This window comes from Lontra canadensis, unplaced genomic scaffold (genome assembly GCF_010015895.1).
Source record: "Lontra canadensis isolate GAN:19392208 unplaced genomic scaffold, GSC_riverotter_1.0 scaffold164, whole genome shotgun sequence".
Taxonomy (NCBI): Eukaryota; Metazoa; Chordata; class Mammalia; order Carnivora; family Mustelidae; genus Lontra; species Lontra canadensis.
Genome location: NW_022631158.1, coordinates 2,217,586 through 2,231,123, shown reverse-complemented (window position 1 = coordinate 2,231,123; position 13,538 = coordinate 2,217,586).

The window sequence follows — 13,538 nt, the reverse complement described above, 5'->3', positions numbered from 1 at the left end:
GGAATGAAAAATGGAGGCTGCCCAATCTCCGGCCCGGAGGAGCTGAGAGCTCGGGGCCCCACTCCTCAGTGCGCCCTCAGAAAAAAGCGCTCAATCACTCCCGCATCCGGCCGCGCTCCGAGCTGACCCAGCCTGCGACCAGTTCAAGGTAACCTCAAGCTGAGAGCTCACTCCTTGGCTCTGTCTCTGTACCCAGCTTCCCCGCTCTAATACCTGTGAGCTCTGCAACACTCAGACACCCCCAATCCTTCTGTGACCCTGCAGGACCTGGGGCCACGCTGCCCCTGCATGGGCTTCACCCCGGTTTAGCCTCTGGAGCGATGTCCCTCCATGGAACAGACTTTTAAAAGTCCTGATTTTGTGCTCCGTTGTTCTGCCGCTTGCCGGGAGTCGGCCCCTCCCCCCGCGGTCTATCTTCCTGTCGCTTTGGATTCACTTCTCCGCCGGTCCTGCCTTTCAGAAAGTGGTGGATTTTCTGTTTCTAGAATTGCTGTTCTTCTTCTCTTCAATCTCCTGTTGGATTTGTAGATGCTTGCAATGGTTTGATAAGCTATCTAGCTGATCTCCTGGCACCTGATGTAGTCTCAGCTGCTACTTCTCCTCCATCTTGACTCCCAAGTGTCCTCTTCTTAAAACTGAATACTCTTCTTTAAAAATGGTCTCCTGACCCAACAGTTTCCACGTCTTCTTCCTCTTCCTCCCACAGCAAAAAAAAACAATCATTTTGTTTGCAACACCAGTTCTCGGAAGCAAAACTTCAGATGAGTTCTCATGGAGACTGCTGACTCTTCCTGACCCTGCTATTCTCCTGTATTTACCAGAAGGATGTGACCTTCTCAGGGAAGCCATCCTGGCAGGTTAAAAACATGACTGACAGCTTCTCTGGGGGTCTGGCTGGCGCCCTTGCAGAGGCCTTGTTTTCCTGGGCCTCTGATTTCATTGTGTAGCATTTTTGCATTCAGGATTTAGCAGCTTCCTTTCCTGTATAGTTCCCATGGCTTTCCATGATACTCACATTTCATTTTATTTTATTTTATTTTATTTTATTTTATTTTATATATATATATATATATATATATATATATATATATATATAAAGAGAGAAAGCAAGAGCTTGTGTGCATGTGAGCAGAGTAGGGGAGGGACAGGGGGAGAGGGAGAGAGAATCTTGGGCAGGCTCCATCCCCCAGTGTGGAGCCTGATGCAGAGATTGATCTCACAACCCTGAGATCATCACCTGAACCAAAATGGTGTCAGATGCTCAACAGACAGTTATCCAGGTGGCTCAGCCACCCCTATGATACTCACATTTTATAGTCCCACAATCAGATTTCACACTCACCTATCATTATAATAAGGAATAGTAGTAATACGATTACTAGGTTATTGAGGGTTTACTTTATGCCAAACTATAGAATTAGAGACTTTCAGAGTATGAGCCATTCATATTTCTTCTTTTGTGATTTTCCTGTTCACATATTCTTGCCCATTTTTATAGTAATAATGTAATTTATAAATTACATGGTAGCAACTTATTTCCAAAAGGAAATAAAGATTTCTAGGTAAGCTATTTTATTACCTAATACTCTTTTTATAAAATTAAAATACAGATAAGCAAAAGAGATAATTAAGAACACCTATAAGCCTATAAGCCACAACCAATGTTAACATTTAAAGGGTGCCAATCTGTGTTCCTCTCAGTAGCGATAGGTGCATGTATTTTAAAAATTGGATCACATTGGGGCACCTGGATGGCTCAGTGGGCTAAGCCCAGGGTCCTTGGATCGAGCCCCATGTGAGGCTCTCTGCTCAGCGGGGAGCCTGCTTCCCCCTCCCCCTCTGCCTGCCTCTCTGCCTACTTGTGATCTCTCTCTCTGTCAAATAAATAAATAAAATCTTTAAAAAATTGTATCATATCATATTTTTACATGTTCATAAACACACATAGGCAGAAACAAATGCTCACTGTAAGCATGTAATTCAAACACTACAGACATATAAAGAAGTAAAAGTGAATGTTCCCTTTCACCACACCTGATCTTGTTCCCTGTTCTACAAGTAACTCCTGTTGAACATTTGGTGTGGATTTGGTTCTGGACTTTTCTGTATGCATCTAACACATATTTATGGTTTTTTATGGTTTTTTAAAGACCATAAGTAGGACCATACTTTACATATGCTTTTGCAGTTGGTTTCTTTTGATTAGCAATATATTATGGAGCTCTTTCCGTGGAACTTTTTTTTCTTTTTAAGGGTTATATAGTACCCCATAGTACAAATGCTAGACCATATTTTATTTATTTATTTGTTTGTTTGTTTGTTTTTAAGATTTTATTTATTTATTTGACACAGACAGAGAGATCACAAGTAGGCAGAGAGGCAGGCAGAGAGAGAGAGGAGGAAGCAGGCTCCCCACTGAGCAGAGAGCCCGATGTGGGGCTCAATCCCAGGACCCTAAGATCATGACATGAGCCAAAGGCCAAGGCTTTAACTCACTGAGCCACCCAGGCACCCCATATTTTATTTAACCAACACTTCAAATGTCTCCAATTGGTCAGTATCATACAAAATGCTGCAGTAAATAACTTCTGTGGATGATATCCTTGACAGCATGTGTGACTATTTCTGAAGGATAAATTCCTAAAGTAGAATCATTGGCTTAAAGGATACTCTCCTGTTGTCTCTAAAAAAACAGCTTACGTATCCTCCCAAAGTATGTTAGAGTGCCCATTTCCTGGGACCCTTGTCAATGTTGGGCACTTAATTTTTGCCTATCTGACTAGAATACACTCTGTTACTGTTCCCTACCCAGCGCAAATTTCCCCTAATTTTAGTAACAAAGACTGCTTTTGCTTTGGCAGAAGAGATCTACTGCCCCTCTCAGTCCATGTGGGTAGGTGGGTGGACTTCAAACCTGATTCTGGAGGATAGCGAGCGCCCAAGCTGGTCAAGTACATGCTGCTTCCCTAGAATTTAAATCTGGAACAGATTAGACTGGAGGCAGGTGAAGTTCCTTCATCCCAGATGCACTGCCTGAATGAGACCAACTTCCCACATCCTTAAATCTGCGCTGTTTCTTGTAGTTTCTAAGGTCTGTCAACTTCCCCTTATATTAGATACTTTAAGTTTATAGACTCCTTCTATAATGTCCTATGGGATTTATGCCTTTTTTGGGATAGATCTTTGACAAACTTTTGTGTCCTGTCATTATCCGCTTCCTCAGGCTTTTCTATCTCTTGTGGAGTCAAGTTTGAAAAATCCATTTTACTGGTATGTAACTGTACACTATATTTTTTCTACTTTTTGATAATAATTTATGTTTCTGTATATACATTCCCCCCTCTCATACCTAGCTTTTGGGCTTTCTTTCTTCTATCAGTTAGATGATTTCAGCTGGAAATAACAGGAAAGCGTGATTCAAATTGGCTTAAACAATAAGGAAATATATTATCTCACATAAAAAAAGTCGAGAGACAGGATGTCTCCAGTACATCAAGACTCTGGGTTCAGTTTTCTGCAACTCCCTAGGCACTGCCCTTGGGCTAGCAGCAAGATGATTATAGCAGCTCTGAGCATCATACCCAAAAATCTAGAGAAAGAAAGGGACTAACTATCCATTCTATGTGTCTCTTTCTTAAGAGTGTTGAACCTTGGGGTACCTGGGTGGTTCAGTTGGTTAAGTGACTGCTTTCAGCTCAGGTCATGATCCTGGAGTCCCAGCATTGAGACCCACATTGGGATCCCTGCTCATGGGGAAGTCTGCTTCTCCCTCTGACCCTTCCCCCTCTCATGCTCTCTCTTTCTCCCTCTCTCATTCTCTCTCAAATACATAAAAGAAAATCTTAAAAAAAAAAAAAAAAGGAGTGTTCAAACTTTCTCCAGAAAGCTTGCCTTGGTCAGGACTAAGTAACATACTTAGTAACATGGGTTCTTAAATCAATCACTAGAACAGGGAATCACCCACCATAATCATTCTGAGAGACAACCACCTTGACCACTTTTTCTGTTTGTCTTAATCAGACTTGCCAAAGGCTTGTCTGTTTTATTAGTCCTGTGACAGATTTTGTCTTATCAATCACATCTTTGCATTTTGTTTCCTAATGCATTATTTCTTCTATGTATTTAGATTTAATAAAGGCCACTGCTTATCTTAATCAGATGAGTCAAAGGCCTATTTTATTGGGCTTAGATTTACTGCATCACTCATTTATTTCTAAACTGTTTATAAACAAATTCACAAAGGTTATAACTTTTCCTCTTTTTGTTATTTTGGCTACATCCATTGGATTTTCATTATGTCTTCCTGTCGTTACTTGTTTACAGATGATCTATAGCTTTAGTTTTACTTTCTTCTTCTTTCATATATTTTATTTATTTATTTATTTGAGAGAGAGAGTGAGCAAGCGTGAGTGTGAGAGCACGAGTTGGGGGAGGGGCATGGGAAGGGAGAAGCAGACTCCCTGTTGAGCCAGGAGCCAATCCCAGGACCCTGAGATCATGACCCTACCTAAAAGCAGATGCTCAACTGACTGAGCCACCCAGGTGCTCCTAGTTCTACTTTCTTCTTAAGTTTGATATAGAAGGCTGTTTTATTTTCTTGGTTTGATTTCCAGGAGGAATAAGCGTTATTGTCTTTGTTGTTATTTTCTGCTTTCATTGCATGGTGATGTGGTCTATGATTTTTCTGCATTAAATGTTTTTAAATGTCTATGTGAAGGTAGTGCTTTCTTTCATTTTAAGATAATTTTTAAAATTTTCTGTTAGAGTAACACACATGCAGTCTGAATTATGTAATAGAACATAAGGCATATAATAAGAAATATCTGTTTTTTGACCTTTTCCTTGTCTCTCCTCTGTCCTGTTCCCCGGAAGCAATGCTTTTCAACAATTTTAACTACGTCTTCTGTTAATTTACCTCCTTATTCCCAATGATATAATCTGTTGCTATTTCTTGATTTTTCAATATTAGATATTATCCATCTGATTTCCTACCATAGAATATGAAGACTAGTCTTATTATACCATAGATATTCACTTTCCATTTTCCTTACCCACTGCTCCAATGCAGCTTTATCACGATTTTATGACTACTGTTCATTACTGAGACACACAGTGTTCTCTGATTACATTTCCTTTTCTGAACAATCTTTTCCTCTCTAGAGATAATAACTGCTTCATTTTTGTCATTTGGTTAGTTGTCTATGCGTCTAGCTTTGCCCAAATTTTTCAAAAACATTCTGAAACAACTTAATACTATTTCCCAAGTGGTTGAATGTATCAGGAAGTTTTTCACCTTTTCTTTTCTTTCCTTTTCCTTTCCCCTTCCATTCCATTCCCTTTCATTTCTTTCTTTTTTAAGATTTTATTTACTTATTTGAGAGAGAGAGAGAATGAGAGAGAGAGAACATGAGAGGAGAGAGGTCAGCGGGAGAAGCAGCCTCCCCCCCGCCAAGCAGGGAGCCCGAAGTGGGACTCGATCCAGGGACTCCAGGATCATGACCTTAGTCAAAGGCAGTCGCTTAACCAACTGAATCACCAAGATAACCCTCTTTCTTTCTTTCTTTCTTTCTTTCTTTCTTTCTTTCTTTCTTTCTTTCTTTCTTTCTTTCTTTCTTTCTCTCCCTTCTTTTCTTCCTTTCTCTCTTCCTTCCTTCCTTCCTTTGCTTTCTTTCTCATTCTCTCTCTCTCCTTCCTTCCTTCATTTTTCCTTCTTTCTTCTCTCTCCCCCCTTTTTTCATCAGCAAAAAGTCTCCTTTGGAATTCTCTGTTCTTTGGCACTAATTTGGATCATTTGAGGTCTAGGCCCCCCCGAATTGCTGTTGTCCTGAGACTTTCCTGGATCTGTCTTTTGTATTAAACCTTTTCCCTGAATCTTAAGTCTTCCTATTTCTTGGTTTACTTCCTTGCTTGGCTGAAACACCTTTGCCAAGGAGTCCTGAAAAAGGGTGCCTGGATGGTATATTGGATGCCACTGATACCCCACCTCATACCTACTCAACTCACCTTAACTCACCTGCACTTGCTAGCTTGTTCAATTTCTCTTGAGAATCTAAGTATGGTGGTGGGGTGGGGCAGGGCTTATACAGGCTTTCCAGATAGCCTTTTATTTTCAAAATTATTCCTGATCTATATCTTGTGTTGTACTTAATTCCTCCCATTCCTGAACCTTTCTTGGGATCTTTCAGGAAAAGGATCTTCCTTCTTATTACCATTTTCCTCTTCAGGGAAATAAATTCAACTCCCTATAACTCAATTTTCTATAACAACAGGACCAAGATTTGTGGTCATCACAGGACTTCATAGATATTAAACAAAATATTGTTGTTTAACGGTTGAATACTAGAGACATTGTTACACCTCTGTTTGTCTTAATCAGACCTGTCAAAGGCCTATTTTATTGGGCTTTTCACAGAATTAACTTTTGATATTTCGATCAAGTCTTCTCTCTTGTTTGTCTTCTATTCTATTTGCAATAACTTTTATTTTTTAATTTTTTAAATGATTTTGTGTATTTATTTGATAGAGAGAGACACAGTGAGAGAGGTAACACCAGCAGGAGGAGTGGGAGAGGGAGAAGCAGGCTCCCTGCCAAGCAGGATGTGGGGCTCCATCTGAGGACCCTGGAATCTGAGGACCCTGGGATCATGACCTGAGCTGAAGGCAGATGCTTAACGACTGAGCCACCCAGGCACCCTGCAATAACTTTTAGTCTTAAATAGTATCCACTTCCCTAATTCTAATACTTTTATATTTTTAAATACCAAGGAATATGTGCATATTTAAAATCATCTAAGATATTTCCCTCATTAGTCTCTTTGTTTACTGTATTCCTGTGTTCACTGGAATTAAATACTCCTTATTTATCTCCTTTTATTTTTATGAAAACCACAATTTCATCAGAGTGTTTAAATTATACAGTTTCTATCAACAAGATTACTTAAGACTTTTCATCAAACACCTTGTAACATAGATTTCTATAACTACTCTTAGTCAGATAAATTAAATCCATCAATTTATGATTTCTACCTACCCAGTGAAACCTTCTGTCTTTTTATAGATCATGCTTCTGCTATCATGTCTAAGAACTCTTAGGACTAGATCTCAAAGAAATTTCTTCTGTATTTTTTTCTTTTTTTTTCTCCTGTATTTTTTTAAAAAGATTTGAAGTTTTAACATTTTGTGTTTAAGTCCACAATCCATTTGGAGTCCGTTCTTTCTTTCTTTCTTTCTTTCTTTTTTTTTTTTTTTTCCCCAATGAGATGTGAGACTTGGGTTGGGTTTTTGTCTTGTTTTGTTTTTTTGTCTATGGAAAAACAATTGCTTTAGCAACTATTTGTTGAAAAGACTGGGACAACCTAGGACAACCCTCTCAGGTCCACTATCTGATTACTAGAACAACGCTCAGACTGGCTATACCACCCATGTGAAGAAATGACCAAGCAGGGCAAAATAACTAAGATTTAAAAGATTTCCTAACTTTTCAGTTCAATCAGGGCTTAACCCAGGTGCGCTTCCCCTCCTTGGGTGCCCCATCTTGTCCCTTCATGTGGCTATGCTGGACAGAACAATTCTATTAAAAGAAGTCTAGCATATCTATCAACTTCTAAGGGATATTTAAGGGTGGGGAAACCAGAGTCACTCTCTGGAAGGAAGTAGGGCCAAGCCTGGGTAAGTGCTACTACTCCCAGAAAGTCTCAGAGAGGGCACAGGGGCTCTGGCTGTCAGTGACATGAGTTGCTAGGGCCACACACCAGGAAAAAGATGAGAAACTGAGGTGGGGGACATCTTTTCCTTTCTTCCCAAGTCTCCCTGATCAACTATAAGAGACTGAGGTAAGGGACAACTTTTCCTCTTTCCTTGTAGACCTGACCTGGATCTTTACTCCTTTACAATCCCTTCCTGGCATTATAGGCTATAGGAAGAGAATCAGACCAGTAAATCACTCAATGTATCATTTACTTAGATGCCTTCCTGGTTTTAATTGGACTAAGGCAACTTATTTTCTTTTGTTCTGGGGCATGGCCATAGTACAACAAGTTGGAGGAGGGGCATGGCCACCTGAGGGACTTTGTCTTCCAGGTTTCAACAGGGAAAAATGCAGCTCATTTTCTTTTGTTCTGATCTCAGCAAGGTAGAATGGATTCCAGACTTGGGCTGCTGTCTTCTGGGCCCCACCCCTCCTGGGTGGGGCAAAGAAACAAAGAAACACCACTTACACATCAAAAGTAGATAGGTAAGTGGAGTCCGCAGTGGAATTTCCACCACCGGCTCCAACTTTCCCCCGGTAAGATCAAATCCCCGTACATGTCCCACCTGATGTTGGAACCTTTGCCGGTGCTCAAGGGCTTTCCCTCTGCACGAACAGGTAGTGCTCCAAGAGGGACCAAGTGGAGGTGCCACTACAAGACCTGAGATGAAGGGGTACCTCAAAGTTTTCCAAAGTTGGGTATGTTAAATCAGACCTTCTCCAAAGCAGAAAAATGTGGGGTTCTGGCCACTGCCGAAAGATACCAGGATCAAGGGATGAATGAGTCCATGGGTGGCTTCAGTTTCTGACTAGAGACCATGCTGTACTACCTCAAGACCCCAGTTGGGACCCTAATGATTTCTTTGGAAACTGGTATCGCTATCACTTCCAAGCCTGCATCATACAGGGACTGAGTGGTACATGGGGTCTTCTCCCTCATTCATTTCCCAGGTCAATGGCTATAATTGGAGCCAACTATGCTTAGTTCTGCCTCAGGTCGGAGACGTTAAGGAATATTCCTAAGCAGCTGCTGAAACTCTGTTTCAGGAAATTCCCTATCTCCTCTGGGCTTCCATGAACTGTGTATTTCCAATTTGGTGGAAAAAACACGGCATCTCCTCCTCCTCTGAGCTGATGTGGTTTAGAACCGGGGATGAGTCTATCTAGGTTGCTGAAGGTCAAGTAAGTTCCCATTAAAATGGCAGCGAATCTTGTCTGTTTCAAAATCTTCCTGGGTAATTGGCAAGTAAGTTTTCTTGGATGATAAATGGGATTACATCTGTGTCTTTTCCAAATATGATAAAGTGCTAAAGCATTGATTATCAGACATAGGTTTGTGCTTTTAAAGGATATTTGGGTCTGTTGGAAAAAAATGGTGTCTAATCTCGTCCCTCTCAAAGTTTTCATGTGTAGTTGTTAAGATAGCCTTCAGAGTCTCTGGTATTTGGCTATTTGGGTCTCTTGGTAAACATGATGCTGTCAACCCAAACTCAGGGAGAAAACACCAACAGTTTTCTTATTGTAATCTTTTTTAAATATTGTGCTTTTTTTTAAGATTTTATTTATTTGTTAATAAATAAATAAAATCTGACAAAATGTATTTGTCAGAGAGAGAGAGCGAAAGACCACAAGAGCACAAGCAGGGGGAATGGCAGGCAGAGGCAGGGGGAGAGACAGGCTTCCTGCTGAGGAAGGAGCCAGATGTGGGACTGGATCCCAGGACCCTGGACTTATGCATGACCTGAGCTGAAGGCAGATGCTTAACCAACTGAGCCACCCACGTGTCCCTCTTATTGTATTCTTATGAGAGGCTCTCATTAAATACATAGCTACCTCCCCCAGTTCGATCTGAGGCCAAGATCATTCTTAAAGACCCAGTTGCTCCCAGATATATGGAAAAAATGCAGAAGTTGGCTGTTGGCCCTGAGGGGATCTAGAAGAGTTCTAACAAGCTGCCAGTGGGTCGCTTAGCCTCCCTAAGCTCTGCCCACTGTGGCCACCCAGGATATAGGAAGTGAGAATGTCCCCAGTGGCAAAAACCAAGGCCCTGTAACCCTTGTCTCATTTGTGGAGGAGGACACTGGAAATCTGCCCTCAGGGACCTCAGTTGATGAGGACTCAGGTGGCCGGTGCCCCTGATCGGGACTGATGGGACCCAGGTGTCTCCGTGGTGGCTCCTCCAAAACAGCTCACCATAAGGAACCCAGTACCTCAGGAAGTTTTGGAAATAGAAGGAAAACCAGTCAGTTCCCTTTGTGATACTGGAGCCACCTTTTCTCTTCTGGTCTAGTTGATAAATGTCCCACTTTCTGGTGACCTGGCCCCCGGCCCTGGGTTAGGACACCCAAGGCCATTCCCTTTAAAGCTGGAGTGCTGAGAAAGGCCCTCTTGAGATTTTTAAAAACTTTTTCTGACTCTGGATCCCACATTAATAGATGGGTACCAGATGTCTCGGTATCCTTGATCAATCGATAGAGGGGGTGTGCTATTTCTACATATCCCGGTATCCACGAGCAACAGTGTCCTGTTATGCCCAAAAAACCTTTCCTATGAGGGAAAGCTGCAGGGTCCTTAAGGTGTATGGAACAGGCCCTGGTGTTAAGGACCAAACCCCTTGAGCCTGAGTTGCCCAGATCTGGAAATGGATATCAACATCTATGAAGGGGGAGCCAATTGCTTGTCTGCCCAGGGGGATCAGTATGAGTGTTAATACCTCTACTGAAAAGAGGTGTGGGGCTCTCAGGCATTAGGAAAGAGTGAGAGAAAATTAGATCTCTCCAGGGGCATTCCAGAGGCGAGGAAAAAAAATTGACTGTTAGGTCACCCAGTGGCGTCCCTAACAACAACACTGGGGCTAGACAGTTGGCCCAAGGTAGAGAGTTATTTTGAAAGCAGTCAATTTGCCTGGCTTCCCATCTCCGGGGAGAGCATGCAGTCTCTCATTGTTAAGTATGATGTTAACTGTAGGTCTTGTAGCTGCTCTTTATCAAGTTGAGGAAATTCCTTTCTATTCCACCCCCCTTTTTTAGAGTTTTTAAAATCATGAATGGGTGTTGATTTTATCAAGTGCTTTTTTGAGTTGAATACCATTATCATGTGACTTTTCTCAGTTAGGCTGTTAATACAGTGGCTTAAATGGAATACTTTAAAAATATTGAACCATCCTTGTATTCCAGGGAAAAACCCTACATTGGCATGGTATATAATTCCTTTTATATGTTACTGAACTCTATTTGCTAATATTTTGTTAAGGATTGTTGCATTTATATTCATGGCAGATACGAGTCTGTGATGTGTGTGTGTGTTAAGCTCGTATTTGTTTTGCCCCAGTATATAGTCTATCTCAAATATGTTCCATGGGCACTTGAAAATAACATGTATTCTTTGTTTGACTTCAGTATCAGGGTAACATTAACTTCCTAAAATGACCTGGGATGTGTCCCCTCTTCTATATTCCAAAAAACTGTGTAGAATTGAAGTTAATTCTTTAAATTTTTGGCAGAATTCCCCAGAAAAACCATCTGGGCCTTGAGATTTCTTTTGGGGGAGTTTTAAAATTATGAAATCAATTTCCTTTATAATTATAGGGTTATTTGGGGTGCCTGGGTGTCTCAGTCAGTTAAGTGTCTGCCTTTGGTTCAGATCATGATCTCAGGGTCCTAGGATTGAGCCCCATGTCAGGCTCTCTGCTCAGCAGGGAGTATGCTTCTCTCTCTCCTTCTGTGCTCTCTCTTTCGGTCTCTCTCACTTTCCATCAAGAAAATAAAATCTTTTAAAAATTATAGGTTTATTCACTTATATATTTAATTTTGGATAAATTGTGGTAGTTTGGGCTTTCAAGGAATTGGCCCATTTGATCTAAGTCAGATTTATGTGTATAAAATTATTTATAGTATTTCCTTACTCTCCTTTTGATATCTGCAGTTTCTGTAGTGATATCCTCTGTTTTGTCCAGATATTGCTGATTTATGTCTTCTTCCTCTCTTTTTACTTTGTCAGCCTTGCTAGAGGTTTGTCAGTCTTATTAGTCTTTCCAGGAAAAATTAATTTTCTCTTTTTTAACTTCACTGATTTTTTTCTATTGTTTTTCCATTTTTAATTTTATTGTTTTTCTACTCTTTATTATTTCCTTCTTTTTTCTTGTTTGGATTTATTTTGCCCTTCTTTTTCTAGGAAGCTTAGATAATTGATTTAAGATTTTTCTCTTTTCTAGTGTATGCAACTGGTGCTATACATTTCCTTCTCAACACTGCTTTAACCATGTCCTACAAATTTTGATATGTTGTATCTTCATTTTCATTCAGTCCAGTGTATCTTTTTTTTAATTCCCCCTTTTAAAAAAGATTTTATTTATTTATTTGACAGAGAGAGAGCACACAAGTAGGCAGAGTGGCAGAGGGAGAAGCAGACTCCCCACTAAGCAGAGAGCCCAATGTCAGGCTCCATCCCAGGATGCTGGGATCATGACCTGAGCTGAAGGCAGATGCTTAACTGACAGAGCCACACAGGTGCCCCTAATTTCCCTTGACTCATGGATTATTTGGGAGTATGATGCTTGGTTTCCAACTGTTTAGAGATTTTTCTGCTCTCTTTCTATTATTGATTTCTAGTTTGATTCCATTGTGGCTGGAAAACACACTCTGCATGATTTTAATTTTTGAAAATTTGTTGAGCAGTTTTTCTGGCCCAGGATATGGTCTATTTTAGTATACAGACACATAAAAAGAATGTCCGTTCTCCTCTTATTGGGTGCAGTGTTCTATAAATATGGATTAGATCTTGTTGGTTGATGGTGTTGTAGGTTCTTCTATATCTTTGTTGATTTTCTATCTAGTTGTTTCAACAGTTGTTGAGAGGAGTGTTGAAGCTTCCAACTATAATTGTAAATTTGTCCACTTTTCTATCATTTTTGCTTCACATGTTTTGCAGCTCTGTTGTTTAGTATATATACATATGGGATGTCTTTTTCCTCTGATGTTGCTGAAGTAGAACATTTACTGTCTAAATGTTTTCAGTCATGCTAAACTGTCCCTTTCCCAGTCCTTTGACTAAAGAGAGCAGACTTCTGCTGGGGATTTTTTTTTTTTTTTCTGTGCCACTGCATTTCTGGGTTGCTGGCTCTTTCAACTCCAAGTCTGAGATATAAAAAGCAAAAGGAAAACCCAGGGAACTTACCATCATTTGTTCCCTGGGTTCCAAGAGCCCTAACTGGTTTGCTTTCTTCTTTACATTTTTAAAGGTTTTATTTTTATATGTAATGTCCAAAATTTTTAGTTTCATTTAGTAGGGAAATAAGGAAGAGTACCTCTACTCCACATTTCCTATTCCAGATTTCTAGAGTTTTAGAAATTTTTTTTTAGAGTTTTGTATTTTTGTTTGTTTGTTTGTGGGGGTTTGTTTTGTTTTGTTTATTTTTAAGTAGGTTCCATTCTTGGTGTGAAGCCCAACACAGGGCCTGAACTCATGACCATGAGATCAAGACCCAAGCTTAGATCAAGAGTCAGACACTCAGGGGTGCCTTGGTGGCTCACTGGGTTAAGCCTCTGCCTTCAGCTCAGGTCACGGTCTCAGGGTCCTGGGATTGAGCCCCACATCAGGCTCTCTGCTCAGCAGGGCATCTGCTTCCCCCTGTCTCTCTGCCTACTTGTGATCTTTCTCTCTGTCAAAGATATAAATAAAATCTTTAAAAAAAAAAGTCAGACACCCAACCAACTGAGCCACCCGGGCGCCCCAAGAGATTTATGTATTTAATATACATATTTAAATTTTTATTTTCTATCAGTACATAAAA